Source organism: Littorina saxatilis, linkage group LG9 (assembly GCF_037325665.1).
Source record: "Littorina saxatilis isolate snail1 linkage group LG9, US_GU_Lsax_2.0, whole genome shotgun sequence".
NCBI classification, from domain to species: domain Eukaryota; kingdom Metazoa; phylum Mollusca; class Gastropoda; order Littorinimorpha; family Littorinidae; genus Littorina; species Littorina saxatilis.
The window spans coordinates 20,012,218-20,029,717 of NC_090253.1; the positions used below are offsets into that span (position 1 = coordinate 20,012,218).

Sequence of the window (17,500 nt, forward strand, 5' to 3'; positions counted from 1 at the left end):
CTTGAGGGCAAAGAGAAAAGTGCACATCGAGGCAGGATAGGGAGAGGAATTAGCAGAGGTGTGAGCTGATGCAGAGGCAAGGACTGGTCCAAGTCTTCTCAAACTGAAATTGGTTTGCTGGGCAAGAAGGCTGATCCGACTAACAATTTGAAGGTAAGTGAGGACTAGTTATACTTATAATATTAATAGATACTTCCTCTGTGTGCAGGAGTTAAAAGAAAAAGACTTATGATGTCAGAGCCAAGGGTAATTTTGTGAATTCCAATAGAGTGCTATCACAGAAAATGAAGAAATTACATTCATCCAACTGAACAATGTCAAGAAAATCAGTGCGTGTTGTGTATTTGTTATGTGTGGGTGTGTGTGTGTTTTAGGAATGTAATGTGTGCAGAAAAAAAGTAAAATTGTGTGTAAGTGTGGGGGGGGGGGGGGTAAATTAGGTGTCTTTGTGGCCCAAAAAAACAATTTGAAGGTGAATCAGGACTATAGTTATAAGTACATGTACTTTCTCTCACTGCTTCCCCCCTCAACCCCCACCCCTCCTCCAAACTCAATCATTCGAGTAAGTACCTTTTTATTCTGCAAGATTTGTGAGGTCAAAGACTTTGTCACAGGGTATACTAAATAATGACTAACGGTGAGGTTTTTAGGTCTCAGTCACAAATTACATTACCGGTGCATTTTTTTTTAATTCTAGGGAATGTGTGTATTTCCTGGTTTCCAAAAATATGTTAAAAGAATGAAAATGAAGCTTCAGCATCCTGATTTTGTCAAGATATTTTGTGCAGTTAAATTTCAGTACCCACAACCTTTTAGTGTCTCATAAAGGGAAATAAATGAACAGTCCTCACAATTGGGGTGCTGTACCGTGAAACCCCCCTTTTAGAAACCTTTACAATTCAAGATCTCCCCTATATTTAGACCTTGCTTTTCAGATTTTCTGGTCATAACCTATGCAAATTCACCTTCATTTTAAGACTTTCTGCTTTTTAATACCTGATTTTATCAGATTTTGGGAAATCGTAAAAGGGGGTTCCACTGTAATATGAATTTTGTTTTAGCTACACCTGTATGCTGTTTGTAAAGGATATTTTACAGATTGAGGGGATCATTTCTGCCTCCATAATGATCTTCATGATCTGACACATTGGCTAACAGATTCCATGATCATGCTGTTATGTAGGAAGTCATAATAATGATGTGTAGGTTTTTGAATTGTGTGTGCTTTGCAGTTCAAATAGATGTCTGCCTTCCTGTTCAAATTTTTTTTTAAGCAAGACAATCCCCGAAGCACATTTTCAAACCAATGTCAAACAGCAGTTCTGCTTAACTTGAAACATCAGCATTGAATAATTATATCAAATTGACCTTTTTGCGGTTTAGCACTTGACAGATGCTGCTACAATACCTCTTGTACAGAAAAAAATTAGAGATACAGTGAAGCCCTTCTTTTAAGATATATATGTATATATACAGCAAACTCAATCAAAGAAAAGCAGAATAGAGGTTATAAACAGGAATCTGAGAAAATACTGTCTTTTAAGACAAATGTTGTTGTGGGTTTTTTAAAAGGGGGGGGGGGAGGGGCAAAGTTAGGGTTTCACTGTATAATGCAATGGTAAACTGGGCATTCATTCCAAGTAGCGAAAGCTGTGTAACTGACACTTTTGATCGTCAGGAGCACTAGAACACATTTTCACACTTGTCAGTGTGTCGGAATGCTAAATATATCCCATCCCCCCTCTTCCACCCACCCCCACCTTTTACTCACACTTGCACTCCATTACATAGATGAATAGATTACAAACACTCTTCTGTAACTCTTTATTTTCACACTTTTTCTTGCGTTTGGTTCATTTTTTCAACCCTTTTCGAAGTTTGAATTAAGTGTCTTCACTGATGGGTGATTTTCTGTTTATGCTCCAGGACTTCAAGGCACTGGTGCTTGATGACAGCAGGCTCCTACTGGCCCACACACAAAGAAGAGATTGAAGATGCCCTGGTCCTGGAAGAAGAAGAGGGAAAGATCAATAAAGCCAAACGATACGCATCATTCAGACTAAAGTTATATTGAGGAAAGATATTGGCTATTCGGGTGAAGGTGTAAGAGTTGCCATGTGCAGTTGCTGTGTATGGGTCATAGGAATGACATTATAGATCCAACTGGCCAGTACACTGAGGGAAACTCCCCTTGTTTTTGGGCTCGCACTGGTTCGCAGCCGGGGAACTGGCTTTTGCCTTGTGCAGCCGTTCCTACGGCGTGTGTAATGGGTTTTATTGTGCGTGGTCGTTTTTCAAAAACTGAGTAGACCAGGACCCGTATGCTTTTGGGGGAAGTACGCGACAACTCCCGAAGTTTTGAGTGACATCGGAAGTACTTGGCTCACTTCCGTATGCATGGGCCGGAAAAAGGGCTTACTTCGAAGCAAAGCGAGGAAGTAACTGAGGGTAGTTTGCGACTACTTCCTACGTTTTGAGCGACATCGGAAGTACATCCTCACTTTCGCATGCATGGGACGAAAAAAGAGCTTACTTTGGAAGCAAACTAAGAAGTAAGTGAGGGTAATTGTACTATAGCGAGACCCAGTAGTACAAACGCTACTTCCACAGTTTCTCAGTGCAAAATGGCAGGGCTTTTCTTCGGTTTTTCATATCAAACCGAGCTAACGCAAATGAAAGTCCCAAAAAGATAAAATAGAAGAAAAAGTCGTATCTCGATCGTGCGTGCATTTCGTGCAAATTTCACTGAATACAAACCAGCTAGCTTTGGCTTTTGTCCGTTCTGGGTCACTGGTCACCACTCTTTCATCCCCGCTTATACGAGGGGGTGTTTCTATGTAAATGGGCGTCGTTGTGTGCATGTGTGAGTGTGAGTGTGTGTTTGTGTGAGAGTGTGCGTGTAAGAGTGTGCGTGTGTGTGTGTGTGTGTATGTGTGTGTGTGTGTGTGTGTGTGAGTGTATGTATGTGTGTGTGTGTGTGTGTGAGAGAGAGAGAGAGTGTGTGTGTGTGTGTGTGTGTGTGAGTGTGTGTGTGTGTGTGTGTGTGTGTGCGTGCGTGCGTGCGTGCGTGTGTAGTTGTGCGTCTGTTTATTCATTTGTTTGCGTGCACGCGCGCACATGTGTGTGTGTGTGTGTGTGTGTGTGTGTGTGTGTGTGTGTGTGTGTGTGCGCACCCCATCCCCCCTACCACACACTATTATGAGCTGAGTATTTGTGCCTCGATATTTTATTTATGTTCTTACGTTTTATGTTGTTTATTATGATTCACCACACCCGAGTTTATCATACTAATTGAGATAATACAGTGTTCTATGTCTATGTCTATGTCTAACACACTAGCACACACGCGCGTAGGCTAAACAAATCCAATCTTGACTTTCAACTTTATATAAACATACATCCTGTTCACAATTAACGAGGACAAACATAATTTACAAATACCCAAGTACAACAATTTATCTTTTGTAAAATTTCGGACACACATTTTCCCAATTAATATGAAAGTCACTGAACTGAACTTTTATTTACTACACTTTATATATATTTTTTTTAAATTATTTTTCTCTTGTGTTTAATTTTTTTAATTTTGTTTTTAAATTGCTGGAAATTTTATTTTGTTTGCAGCATCATACACGATTTCAAATTTTGTGTGTGGTTTCTTTCGCAATCAAAGTTTTAACATGCTTTTGAAGAATTGATGGGAACACTTTAAAATCTTTCTGTACGTACGATCTTTTCCCAGTCTGTGAATTTAGTGTGAGAACCCGTATTGTAAGTTCGTTGTCACTATGGGCATTAACAGCGTGGTTAATAACATCGTCAAAGAGCTCATGATCAGAGTGACCGTAGTGTGCATCTGAAATTTATGTGTTTAACTGTAACAACTTGAAGAAAGAACAAGCCTGCGTTACTTGACTGAAATGCAAAAACCTCCAACTACTGTCACGTAAAAATAGCTAAAAAACACATGAAAATGGAGGTTAGAGAACAGTTTTAATGCCTGGGACACGTAACAAGGGAAGACTTGGGCCCGTGACTGTCAGAAATGGAAAAGTCTGGGGCGCATAAACACTGAGTACAAGGGTACCCTTTTATTTTGTTCTCGTACTTCTTCACGATACATCTAGTCATTATGCACGTTTCCCCTAAAGTTAAAGAGAGTCTAAAAAATCTGTTTTTGTGGATAGCATACCAATGGACTGCGTATCTTTAGTGTTTTTACATTTTTTTTCTCTCCAACGTAGTCACATTTTCGTTGAAATCAAGTTTTCTTGAGTGATTGTGCTTAAACAAAACTCCAAAAATTCAAACAAAAACACTGCTTAGTGCATAAAACATTCACAACCATAACTAAACTAATCTGTTTTTAGTAACCTTCTGATTCTTTTCTACAATACAATTTTAGCCAGCATACATTCACACCGCTTTCGCCCACTGGGTACAAAACAACAGTCTCAGTGGTTACGTATATTGGGCGTAACGTGTCTCCACACGACTCGAGTGGCAAAGAACATACCCTGCAATTCCCGTCTCAGTCAGTGAAGCCGTTTTGTCATCATACCCGGTGTAACCAGCTTTTTATTTATTTTTATTTTATTTTATTTTTTTTAAAAGGAGATCAGACTTTGTTTTGGTCCCAACAGCGGGTACTATTCGGAAAGGTTTTTATTTTTATTGTGATGTCGCCTACTGTAAACTTATAACCCTTTCACTCGCACTCTCTCTCTATCTTGATAACTTTCTTTTTCTTCCGTCTGCGTGCTTGTTTGGAATTTGTTATACACTATGTTTTTTCAGTTACACCCAAAATGGACATTGTTTTTTTTACTGTACATTCTTTTTACATTTAGTCAAGTTTTGACTAAATGTTTTAACATAGAGGGGGGAATCGAGACGAGGGTCGTGGTGTATGTGTGTCTGTGTGTCTGTGTGTCTGTCTGTCTGTCTGTGTGTGTGTAGAGCGATTCAGATTAAACTACTGGACCGATCTTTATGACTAACAGGGGACAAAGGAGTAAAAATTTCGTACACCTGGTATGGGAAGTTAAATTGCTCGTGTTGGGGTGAAGTAATTTATTCGTTATTTATTCGTCAGGGGAGTAACACTTTTGTACGAAATGTTTACTCGGAACTCACCTGTCTTGGGGAGTAATTTTCTCGTGCAATGGGGAAGTGCTTTTTTCGTAAAGGGAGTAAGTTTTTCGTACGAAATGTTTACTCCGGAGTAAAAATCTCGTGGGAGTAATTTTCTCGTGTTACACCGGCACACCGCTTTATTCTCTTCGATGCGTCGGTACAAACTGTGTTTGGATTTCTTCTCTTCGATGTGTCGGTACAAGCTGTGTTTGGATTTCTTTTCGACTCTCCCTTCTTTGGCCTAACACATGTAACAGGACTCTCAGTCAAACCAACACGCACAGTCAGCCGCTGTCATTAGTAGGGGCTCCGCTCACATATGTAACTTCAGAAGGACCGACGACGCACTGCAGGGTCCGTATGCATGAGGAGGAAGTCAGCAACACTGGAAGTAGAGGCCTCTTTCGGAAGTACGTGGGAACTCCCGAAGTTTAACTTTCCAACTGTTCACTATGCATGAACGCCGGAGTGGTGACTTCGAGAGTATTCGGTCAATGTCGCGAAAATTGGGGGAATCCTAACTAGTACGCATGCGTTTGTTAACGGTAAGCTTGCCACCAATAGAAACAAATCTCATCGCGACTATCAACAAGTCGCGTAAGGCGAAAATACAATATTTAGTCAAGTAGCTGTCGAACTCACAGAATGAAACTGAACGCAATGCCATTTTTCAGCAAGACCGTATACTCGTAGCATCGTCAGTCCACCGCTCATGGCAAAGGCAGTGAAATTGACAAGAAGAGCGGGGTAGTAGTTGCGCTAAGAAGGATAGCACGCTTTTCTGTACCTCTCTTTGTTTTAACTTTCTGAGCGTGTTTTTAATCCAAACATATCATATCTATATGTTTTTGGAATCAGGAACCGACAAGGAATAAGATGAAAGTGTTTTTAAATTGATTTGGACAATTTAATTTTGATAATAATTTTTATATATTTAATTTTCAGAGCTTGTTTTTAATCCGAATATAACATATTTATATGTTTTTGGAATCAGAAAATGATGGAGAATAAGATAAACGTAAATTTGGATCGTTTTATAAATTTTTATTTTTTTTTACAATTTTCAGATTTTTAATGACCAAAGTCATTAATTAATTTTTAAGCCACCAAGCTGAAATGCAATACCGAAGTCCGGGCTTCGTCGAAGATTACTTGACCAAAATTTCAACCAATTTGGTTAAAAAATGAGGGCGTGACAGTGCCGCCTCAACTTTCACGAAAAGCCGGATATGACGTCATCAAAGACATTTATCAAAAAAACGAAAAAAATGTTCGGGGATTTCATACCCAGGAACTCTCCTGTCAAATTTCATAAAGATCGGTCCAGTAGTTTAGTCTGAATCGCTCTACACACACACACACACAGACACACACACACACAGACACACACACGCACATACACCACGACCCTCGTTTCGATTCCCCCTCGATGTTAAAATATTTAGTCAAAACTTGACTAAATATAAAAAGGCGAACGTTGAGCGCGCTGTAGTACTAACAGCGTTATTGCTGTTGTTTTTTGAATGGTTAAACGAAAGGTTCGGTTCAAACCTGTGATGATTGTCTTGGAATCGAATGACTGTCTATGACAAATGACTTTGTTGGCTTGAATGTTAGGAGAAGAATAAATGATTATGTTGAATTTTTTTTTTTTTGGGGGGGGGGGGGATCTCAGTTGCTTGCTTCAACCCTTTATTTTATTTTATTTATTTTTTTATTTTTTTGCGGGGAGTATTCCTCTTCATTGATCTTTTTTTCTTTTCTTTTTTTCTGCTTTTTATATTAATTTTTCTACTTTAAATGTACCTATATCGTTAACAATACAGGTCTATTAAAAAAAAGGTTAATTAAAAACAAGTCGCGTAAGGCGAAAATACAATATTTAGTCAAGTAGCTGTCGAACTCACAGAATGAAACTGAACGCAACGCAACGCAGCAAGACCGTATACTCGTAGCATCGTCACTCCACCGCCCGTGGCAAAGGCAGTGCACGTGGAATTGACAAGAAGAGCGGGGTATTCGTTGCGCTGAGAAGGATAGCACGCTTTTCTGTACCTCTCTTCGTTTTAACTTTCTGAGCGTGTTTTTAATCCAAACATATCATATCTATATATTTTTGGAATCAGGAACCGACAAGGAATAAGATGAAAGTTTTTAAATTGATTTCGAAAAAAAAAATTTGATAATAATTTTTATATATTTAATTTTCAGAGCTTGTTTTTAATCCGAATATAACATATTTATATGTTTTTGGAATCAGCAAATGATGGAGAATAAGATAAACGTAAATTTGGATCGTTTTATAAATTTTTATTTTTTTTTACAATTTTCAGATTTTTAATGACCAAAGTCATTAATTAATTTTTAAGCCACCAAGCTGAAATGCAATACCGAACCCCGGGCTTCGTCGAAGAGTACTTGACGAAAATTTCAACCAATTTGGTTGAAAAATGAGGGCGTGACAGTGCCGCCTCAACTTTCACGAAAAGCCGGATATGACGTCATCAAAGACATTTATCAAAAAAATGAAAAAAACGTTCGGGGATTTCATACCCAGGAACTCTCATGTCAAATTTCATAAAGATCGGTCCAGTAGTTTAGTCTGAATCGCTCTACACACACACACACACAGACAGACAGACGCACATACACCACGACCCTCGTTTCGATTCCCCCTCGATGTTAAAATATTTAGTCAAAACTTGACTAAATATAAAAAGTAGCTCCCAGCGGCACTTGAACCCAGAGCGTCGGATTGAAATTCCGAATCCGTAACCACTGCACTATGCTACTCGTCTAGAAAAATCACTATGCAAAGATGTGTTATCAGTTATTCAGTCGTGGTAGTTTGAAAGCTCACCATCTTCGCCGAATGACACGAGCACGGTTTGTTTGGTCAGTAAATGATCGTACTGTCGGTTTTAAGACCCCCCGTTTCAAGCTGTTCACCTAAATTAAACAAGAATGTCACAGTACGTGTCTATGGTGCAAGGTAGCCGACCGTCTCATTGTAGCCAAGTTACGACAGTTGCTCGATTGACGCATTTCACGTCTTCAATATTGTGTCTGAGCTCATTTCCCAATGAGCTGCCTTTAAAACCAGAATGTCATGCAATTGTAGCATGCGTTGGAGGTTTCTTTTAGATGGGTAAGGACCTTTAAGATGCGATATCGTCGTATAAATGATGAAATTAACTTTGAAAGTGGGAACTTCGGAAGCAAAGTTAATTGCCAGCTACTCGGTATGCACGAGCTAACTTGAACAAAATGTTTACTCGGAACTCATCTGTCGCAAGGAGTAATTTTCTCGTGTAAATGGGGAGTACGTTTTTCGTAAAGGGAGTAATATTTTCGTACGAAATATTTACTCCGGAGTAAAAATCTCCTGGGAGTAATTTTCTCGTGTTACAACGGCAATTTGACTGACATATAGAGAACTAGATGAATACCCGCTTCGCCGGGTAGCCGGCTTCGCCGGGAAGAAGTAAAGCCAAATACCCGGCGACCCGGCTTTGCCGGGTGAGTGGCGCACCGTACGCCGGCTTTGCGATTGACGCCACACGAAGGAAAACTTCTTAAAATAGTAACGGGAATATGGATTGAGCGTTGTGGACAGTGACCTTCTAAAAATAGTAACGGGAATATGGATTGACGCCACACGAAGGAAGGGAGATAAACACAAAACACTGGTGAAGATAAGGAAGAGTTACTGGGAATGGATGTAGTGGATCTACAGAAAAACCAAAATCGGTTCAGCGCTGCGCGCTGACAGCACGTGTTGAAAATTCTCATCGACCAGGTTGTGTCCGGGGTCTACCTGAATATGCCCACCAAATTTGAAGCAGATCCATCGAGAACATTGGCCGTGCATCGCGAACACACACACACATACACACACACACACACACACACACACACACACACACACACACACACACAAACACACACACACACACACACAGAGAAGCCGTATATATGTCACAGTGGAAATGAGAATCCAGTGAGATTCTGAATCGCACTAGTGGAGATTGGAATTCCAGTTTGCACTAGGGCAAACTAGAATTCTCATCTCCACTGGATATTTGTTAGTGAAGATTGGAATTCCAGTTTGCCCTAGTGCAAACGGGAATCCAGTTTCAGTGGAAATGGGAATTCCAGTTTTCACTAGGCGAAATAGGAATTGGGGGAAATAATGTGTTCAAAGGTTTATAATTGTTGTTAAAACCATTTCATCTTGAGTCATTCATGACTTTAAGGCATACTCATTGCAGGTATTGAAATGGAGAAATAAAAATAAATATGATTGGTGTAAAACATATGTAAATATTGTGCAGCAAAGGGAAGCTACCCACGGGAAAATAATCATCGAATATCCTGTTATTAACCAATGAGCGCTGGTATGCATATTCGGTGCCGGATGCATGATTTGACGCAAGGTGGAACCTGGCGGCTCGCAAACGAAGATTCGTCCAAATGATGGTTAATAACAACCTGCAGCGGACGGAAGCTAAATATTAAAGGTACATACAGTTCAAACAATCATTCAACTGTATTTATTTGACCTTACACAGACTGTAGGAAGAGGCAAACCGTCTTGAACAATATTTTTCCCCAGGAAGCGACTCCAAGAACACAGAAGACTCGAAGGTGAGTGACGAACCTTGTAGTCTTTCTGTGATAGTAGTAGTCCAGTGGACGATACCTTCGCCTGTGGTCAGTTTCACTCCGTTTTGCACAAGCGACGGACTACGGTCATTGTGAAAAATTGCAGTGCGTTCAGTTTCATTCTGTTAGTTCCACAGCTTGACTAAATGTAGTATTTTCGCCTTACGCGACTTGTTCAAAGATATATTGAACTGCGAGCGAAACAGACGCACACACACACACAGTTGAGTTGTTCGCCTGATGACAGCGGCTGACTGTGCGTGTTGGTTTGAAGAGTCCTCTCAGGTCGAAGAAGGGAGAGGCGAAAAGAAATCCAAACACAGCTTGTAGAGAATCAAGGTATGTAAACAGTTTGTTATGGAGTAAAATTAAATTGTTTCGGGGTTGAAGGATGCAGTCAGTTTCAAATTTGAACAACGTGGTAATAGGATGGTGTCACGTTTCAATATATCACTCAAGGTGATTATGAACCGGTTAATTACTACTAATTAACTAACCACACCACGATCCACTCTCGCAGTCATACAATTAAATAGAGTCAACAAAAGTATAAGTTTCAGACGCCTGTTTATGTATAAACTCTCCACCTCCCTCGAGCCTTCACTCAAAATATGTTCCTTTTACGTTCTCAACACGTAAAAAAACCAGTGTTCACTGACAAAATGCCAGTAGTATGTAGAAAATTATAGGAACACGCTGAACCCGTGTAAATATAGTTAAATGAGAATGTTCTGTCCGAAAAGCCCTAGTTCGTGCAGGTGTCATACACCCCACGTTGTCACTACTCCAATGAAATCATAGATACGAAAGACAACGGTGGTCAACGGGGTGCGTACGACCTGGTGCACTTAGCTTTATCTCTGCTGCTGCTGCTTAGCCGGTATGCTGGTTAGTCGGTTCGCTGGTTAGCCGGTCCGCTGGTTAGCCGGTCCGCTGGTTAGCCGGTCTCCTGGTTAGCCGGTCTCCTGGTTAGCGTAGCCTCAACAGTTCCCGCCAGAGTCAGCCGTGCAGATGTTACAGGAACGTAACGAAGCGAGGCGAACGAAGCGAAACGAAACGAAGGCTCAAAAGCCTATGATTGTACTCTCAATGGAAGCAAAGTCCGCTTCCTCCCTGGACCAGCCTCTGTTCGTCAACAGTGACCAAAACCGTCCAGAACCCCTTGTCGAATCCTTATGCGAAAGCCATCGCCGACGAAGGAAAATTGACGACTTGTCCTCAGCAAAATACGTGGCAGGGAGAAAGGAAAAACTAGTGGAAGTTCCCCTAGAGTGCCGAATATAATACTCGGTGAAAAACCATCATACTCTAGAAACTGTGTATACGATCCTTCCCCTTCTGCCGCTGGGTGTCAAGTGTGCCGTCCTTGAGTCTCTGACAGACCACCTAGCCAAATACACGTGACTGACCTTGTCCCAAAACCCAGTCCAGCTATACACAATTCTGCCTCCCAAGCAGAAAAAGACACGAGAAACTCAATCCGTGAAAATCCCGTGTGCGCTGTCAGCGAAAAACCGTCAGCCCTAGCTATGACAGCAGAAACCTCCACTGTAAAACTCGTGCGATACAAAACATCCGTGCTCGTAGAGCACCGTCAGCAAACTCTGCTGTAACCCAATATCACGCACAGGCGCTTTCTATCATACACGACCAAGAACAGGCACTCCACTGAGTGACACTTTCTTGGTCTCTGTCACCCGATCGTGACACACCTCCCCTCTTCAAGACGAAACCTCGGTTTCGCTCACAGTCATGTTCTCCTCTCCAGCCCGAGAGAGAAAGTCAGCTCCAACATTGTTGGCGCCCGGTATGACGCGTACCGTGAATTGGTACGGTTGGAGAATCAACGCCCAGCGCATAAGTCTGGCGTTTGCCAACCTTGCAACCTGAAGATATTGCAGAGGTTGATGGTCTGTTTCCAGACAGAAAGGTCGTCCTCAAGAACGAGCAACCCCTCGTTTCACCCCTGATGACTGCAACCTTCTCTGTCTTCTTGTCTTTGTTCTTCTGGTCTTTGTTCTTCTCCCCGTAGGCTGTCCTCTCTATGTAGGCGCGCAGCAGGTTGGCGTGGTACAGGCGTGCTTTCCCGTGCATCATGATCCTGTAGTCGTTCTGGCCCACCCTCGCTGTCACCTCAAAAGGTCCTTGCCACTGCAGTTGTAGCTTGTTGTGTTTGACAGGTAGAAGTAGCAACACCCGTTCTCCAATCTTGAAGCTGCGCGGCCGTGCCTTGCGGTCGAATCCTCGCGCATAACGCTGTGCTGCTCTTCCCAGGTTCTCTTGAGCCAGTTTGCAGGTCTCTTCAATCCTGTTCCTGAGTTCTACGATGTAGGTCGCTGTCGTCTGCACCTCCTCGTCAGCTTCTTCGTCTGTCCAAGCCTGACGCAGGATAGCCATGGGACCGCGTACCTGTCTGCCGTACAACAACTCAAATGGGGAAAAGCCCAAGCTCTCCTGAGGAACCTCGCGGTATGCAAAAAGCAATGCTGGGATGTACCTGTCCCACGTGCGTGGCTTCTCCTGAGCTAGTTTCCTCAGCATGGTCTTCAAGGTGCCATTGAACCTTTCCACCAGTCCGTTGCACTGAGCATGGTAAGGAGTGGTGAAGTGCTGCTCCAGTGATAGCAGTCGTGCTGCCTCCGCCATCACTCCTCCCGTGAACTGCGTGCCTCTGTCGGTGAGTACCTCTGATGGAATTCCCAGCCGGGACCACATAGTAACCAGAGCCTCAGCTACTCGCGTGGCTTCAATCGATTTCAGAGGGATCGCCTCTGGGTATCGAGTAGCGTAGTCCACCATGGTCAAAATGTATCTGTTTCCGTCCTCAGACGCAGGCAAGATGGGCCCGATGATGTCCACTGCCACCCGACGAAAGGGTTCGTCGATGAGCGGCATCTTCTCCAAGGGGACCTTCCTCACCCTTCCTTTGGCAACCACCTTCTGGCACTTATCGCAGGACGCACAGAAACGTCGGACATCCGTGCAGATGCCTGGCCAGTAAAAGTGGCGCCAGACACGATCCGTGGTCTTCTTGGTACCAAGATGACCTCCCAGAATCGAGTCGTGTGCCGTTGCCATGACACCCTCGCGAAACTCGCGAGGCACGACAACCTGTTTGAATGTACCTTCTTGGTTGCTGAACTCACGGTAGAGCAACTTCTTGTCCCTGAGGAACCTTGACCTCCCATGCTTCCCGCTCAGCTTCACCTTCCCCGACTTCGCATGCTCCCGAGGAGTAGCTAAGGTCGGGTCAGAATCCTGAGCCTTCGCGAGAAGCGCGGGGGTCACGTTCCCCAGGGCAGCTCGTGCAGCAGGTAGGGGTTTGAGAGGTTTGTCCTCTCGCTCCGCCTGTGCCCGCGTGAGCACTGAAATGACGTCGGGAGCCCGATAAACGGGAACCTCCCTGGTGACGCCGTCCACAAACTGAACCCGGTTTCCAATGAGCAAGTCGCATGGAGGATCGTCCATGACGACGGCCACAATGGTCCCCGTGAACAACGGGGTTACGACCTTGATCACTGCCGTGTTCAAGTCGTAAGCGTGAGATGCCTCGGCCATTCTCACCCTGATGCTGTCTCCTGTGTAGGCCATAGCTGGAACTAGACTCGCCCGAACCACTATCATGTCTGCCCCTGTGTCCCGCAGACCTTCGCCCTTCACTCCGTTAACGTAGACGTTGCAGTGGGGCTGGAAATGTTTCCTGGAGCACGGAACGCAGAGTTGTGGAATGGTGCATGAGCTCGTGACGTCCCTTAACTCCTCACTGCCAACAAAGTGAACGCCCTTCTGGTCAGCCTGTCTCCTGTGGCAGTCCTTCTTCACGTGGCCCCGCTTGTTGCAGTAGTAACACTGGATGTCAGATCTGGAACTCGATCCCTTGTGTCCCTGATCGTCCTTCCCGTCCTTGGGTCCTGAAGAACCCGAATTTCCCGATTTTCCTGGCCGTGAGCCTGAAGATTTGCCGGAGATCGCCTGGGCGTCCTCGTGCACTCTGATCCAGTCGGCTGCCTCCTGAGTAGTCTTTGGCTGGTGTTCCTGCACGAAGGTCACCACCTCAGGTCGCAGGCTGGACATCAGTTGTTCCATGACAATGAGGTCGGCAAGGTCGTTGACGGTCCAGTCCTTTTCGGCCATCTCCACCCAGCGCCGCAGGTAGAGATTAAGGCGTGCCACAAACTGATGACTCAGCTCGCCGCTCAGTCTCTTGCTGTTACGCAGACGTCGTCTGTAGGCTTCAGCAGTCAGGTTAAAGCGCTGGAGTAACGCCTTCTTAAGTGCCTGATAGTCTCTCGCCTCGTCGTCATCCAAAGCATTGTAGAGCTGTAATGCGCGTCCTTTTAAGCAGGTGCTAAGGCGGCTAGCCCACGTGGCCTCTTCCCACTTCTGGTCAGATGCAATGCGCTCAAACCGGCGTAAAAAATCGTCGAGCTCGTCCTTGTCATCGTCGAACGTCGGCAGTCTCGTACGGTCGGCAACAAACGTCGGCGCGCTAGCCTGAGTAAGCGTACCCTTCTCGGCCTGTAGCCTAGCTAGCTCTAGCTGGAGATCGCGATCCGCCTGCTCTTTCTCTTTCCGTTCCTGTCTGTCACGCTCGGCCTGTCGTTCCTGTCTCTCAAGCTCGTCTTTCTTTTCTTGTCTGTCTCGTTCTCTTTCTTGTCTGTCAAGTTCGTCTTTCCTTTCCTGTCTGTCTCGTTCTGCCTGTCGTTCCCTTTCTTGTCTGTCAAGTTCGTCTTTCTTTTCCTGTCTGTCACGTTCTTCTTTCCTTTCCTGTCTGTCTCGTTCAGCCTGTCGTTCTGCCTGTCGTTCCCTTTCTTGTCTGTCAAGTTCGTCCTTCTTGTCCTGTCGGTCACGTTCTTCTTTTCTTGTCAGTCGCTCAAATTCTTCCTTCCGTTCTACTTCTAAGCGTTTTAGAACGCTTCGGGCTCTAACGCGTGCGTCTCGCTCAGTCGGTTGCTCGCTCCCAGGAGTCTCGAAAGTTATTCTCCTCGTAGGAGATCCCCCTGTAGCCATGGTTAGTTTTAGCAAAGCTTTATTACCAAAATAAGTCTAACGCAGCTATAGCTAGAACACGCGGTGATGAAAGCGGTGGATACAAAAATCCAGCAACCAGAAAATGCAGAAGAAAAATCCAAACGGTGTAGAACAAATCGCGTAGCCTACTTTATGGCTGCTTTTTGCGGTGAAACAAAGTGTTTCCCACAGCCGTGGCCTACTTTATCGGCTGCTTTTTGCGGTGAAACAGAGTGTCTCCCACAGCCTTGGTTAGGACAGAAGTCCTCGGACCCTTCCCCCCCAAAATTCCAACAAAGTCAAAATATGGAGAAAAATCCAAGTAAAACAAGACGGTAGAAATGTAACCTGTTACAGAATGCGAAACAACAATGTAGAGAAAACTGAGTAAAACGAACAACAAATCCGTTAACCCCGCTCAGCTCTCTGCAACGGAAAACTCTGAACGTACAACAACAAAGATTCACAAACAAAGGAAAGGGAAGTAATCACAGTTAGCGCATACAATAACTCACAAATTACAATTTACATTTCCTGCAAGATGTGAATCGCTTAAGGTGTGGTATATGATCAAAACTATACAAAAAAGGGTAGCACCAAGCAGAAAATAAGTCGAGCACTGACGAGATTATCTGCTCTTAGTTATCCTTAATTGGTGGGTCTTTATCAGTCAGAAATTAACTGAGTAAATCCCGGCTTGGCCCCCATGTGTCACGTTTCAATATATCACTCAAGGTGATTATGAACCGGTTAATTACTACTAATTAACTAACCACACCACGATCCACTCTCGCAGTCATACAATTAAATAGAGTCAACAAAAGTATAAGTTTCAGACGCCTGTTTATGTATAAACTCTCCACCTCCCTCGAGCCTTCACTCAAAATATGTTCCTTTTACGTTCTCAACACGTAAAAAAACCAGTGTTCACTGACAAAATGCCAGTAGTATGTAGAAAATTATAGGAACACGCTGAACCCGTGTAAATATAGTTAAATGAGAATGTTCTGTCCGAAAAGCCCTAGTTCGTGCAGGTGTCATACACCCCACGTTGTCACTACTCCAATGAAATCATAGATACGAAAGACAACGGTGGTCAACGGGGTGCGTACGACCTGGTGCACTTAGCTTTATCTCTGCTGCTGCTGCTTAGCCGGTATGCTGGTTAGTCGGTTCGCTGGTTAGCCGGTTCGCTGGTTAGCCGGTCCGCTGGTTAGCCGGTCTCCTGGTTAGCCGGTCTCCTGGTTAGCGTAGCTTCAACAGTTCCCGCCAGAGTCAGCCGTGCAGATGTTACAGGAACGTAACGAAGCGAGGCGAACGAAGCGAAACGAAACGAAGGCTCAAAAGCCTATGATTGTACTCTCAATGGAAGCAAAGTCCGCTTCCTCCCTGGACCAGCCTCTGTTCGTCAACAGTGACCAAAACCGTCCAGAACCCCTTGTCGAATCCTTATGCGAAAGCCATCGCCGACGAAGGAAAATTGACGACTTGTCCTCAGCAAAATACGTGGCAGGGAGAAAGGAAAAACTAGTGGAAGTTCCCCTAGAGTGCCGAATATAATACTCGGTGAAAAACCATCATACTCTAGAAACTGTGTATACGATCCTTCCCCTTCTGCCGCTGGGTGTCAAGTGTGCCGTCCTTGAGTCTCTGACAGACCACCTAGCCAAATACACGTGACTGACCTTGTCCCAAAACCCAGTCCAGCTATACACAATTCTGCCTCCCAAGCAGAAAAAGACACGAGAAACTCAATCCGTGAAAATCCCGTGTGCGCTGTCAGCGAAAAACCGTCAGCCCTAGCTATGACAGCAGAAACCTCCACTGTAAAACTCGTGCGATACAAAACATCCGTGCTCGTAGAGCACCGTCAGCAAACTCTGCTGTAACCCAATATCACGCACAGGCGCTTTCTATCATACACGACCAAGAACAGGCACTCCACTGAGTGACACTTTCTTGGTCTCTGTCACCCGATCGTGACAGATGGGAGTCTATTCTTCTCATTATATAGGACTATCTTACCAAAAAGCAGTTCTTTTATAAGTTCCGCAGAATTAACAGCAGCGGGCAAGTGTGATAAAATGAAAGTCAAGAAAATTGTATAAGTCAGGGAACGAAAGGGGTAAGGCCCCCCCCCCAAAAAAAAGTCTGTTTACTGTATCCCGACCGACCCTATTTTTTCGCGCGAACCTAGATTTTTTTTGGCATTTTGAAAAAAAAAAAAGGCTTTGTTTTTCGGCGAAATAACTTAAAAATATGTTCTTTAGGAAAAAAACAATCCCGACCAACCGACCCTATTTTTTACATTTAGTCAGGTTTTGACTAAATATTTTAACGTAGAGGGGAGAATCGAGACCAGGGTGTGGTGTATGTGTGTGTGTGTGTGTGTGTGTGTGTGTGTGTGTGTGTCTGTCTGTCTGTGCGTGTGTGTGTGTAGAGCGATTCAGACTAAACTACTGGACCAATCTTTATGAAATTTTACATGAGAGTTCCTGGTAATGATATCCCCGGACATTTTTTTCATTTTTTTGATAAATGTCTTTGATAACGTCATATCCGGCTTTTTGTAAAAGTTGAGGTGGCACTGTCACACCCTCATTTTTCAATCAAATTGATTGAAATTTTGGCCAAGCAATCTTCGACGAAGGCCGGACTTTGGTATTGCATTTCAGCTTGGTGGCTTAAA

At 43.9% G+C, this 17,500-nt stretch overlaps 1 protein-coding gene and 1 long non-coding RNA gene across 2 annotated transcripts in view; both read left to right on the forward strand.

Moving 5' to 3' along the window:
• LOC138975554 (uncharacterized) overlaps window positions 1-17,500 on the forward strand; it is a 324,129-nt gene that overhangs the window by 298,470 nt on the left and 8,159 nt on the right. The window lies entirely within an intron of this gene.
• The window catches only part of LOC138975552 (alpha-(1,3)-fucosyltransferase fut-1-like), a 15,281-nt gene continuing 7,790 nt past the window's right edge, over window positions 10,010-17,500 (forward strand). Inside the window, exon 1 of the mRNA XM_070348262.1 lies at window positions 10,010-10,140. The gene's annotated coding sequence lies outside the window, so the exon portion shown is untranslated. The remainder of the gene's footprint in view (window positions 10,141-17,500) is intronic.